This window comes from Mastomys coucha, unplaced genomic scaffold (genome assembly GCF_008632895.1).
Source record: "Mastomys coucha isolate ucsf_1 unplaced genomic scaffold, UCSF_Mcou_1 pScaffold9, whole genome shotgun sequence".
In the NCBI taxonomy this organism is placed as follows: Eukaryota; Metazoa; Chordata; class Mammalia; order Rodentia; family Muridae; genus Mastomys; species Mastomys coucha.
This window is the reverse complement of record NW_022196915.1, coordinates 65,428,694-65,429,066: the sequence shown is the minus strand read 5'-3', so window position 1 is coordinate 65,429,066 and position 373 is coordinate 65,428,694. Positions and strand designations below refer to the sequence as shown.

The 373-nt window shown below is 57.4% G+C and overlaps 1 protein-coding gene across 1 annotated transcript in view; it reads right to left on the bottom strand.

Annotated features, from left to right (window-relative positions):
* Positions 1–373, bottom strand: part of Vwa8 (von Willebrand factor A domain containing 8) — a 349,402-nt gene that overhangs the window by 262,261 nt on the left and 86,768 nt on the right. The window lies entirely within an intron of this gene.

Genomic DNA, 373 nt, shown 5'->3' with positions numbered 1-373 from the left:
CCTGGGAGGCCAGGAATTTCCTTAATAAGATAAGCTCAGGACAACACCCAGAGGAAGCTCCACTCCCAGGTGCTCTGACACACCCAGGATCAGAGAGAGGTAAGCAGGAACCAACATCTGTCCCAACACTGGGAGTAACTGGGACCAGCAGGACCAGGCACACAGGAACTCCACCAGCCCAGTGACTCAGGTTCCTTCCAGTCTGCCTGGGCTGGGGTCCAGAGCAGACCTTGGGCGCAAGCTCCACAGCCAGTCCCACAACACCCAGAGGAAGCTCCACTCCCAGGTGCTCTGACATACCCAACGATCAGAGGTAAGCAGGAACCAACATCTGTCCCAACACTGGGAGTAACTGGGACCAGCGGGACTAGGC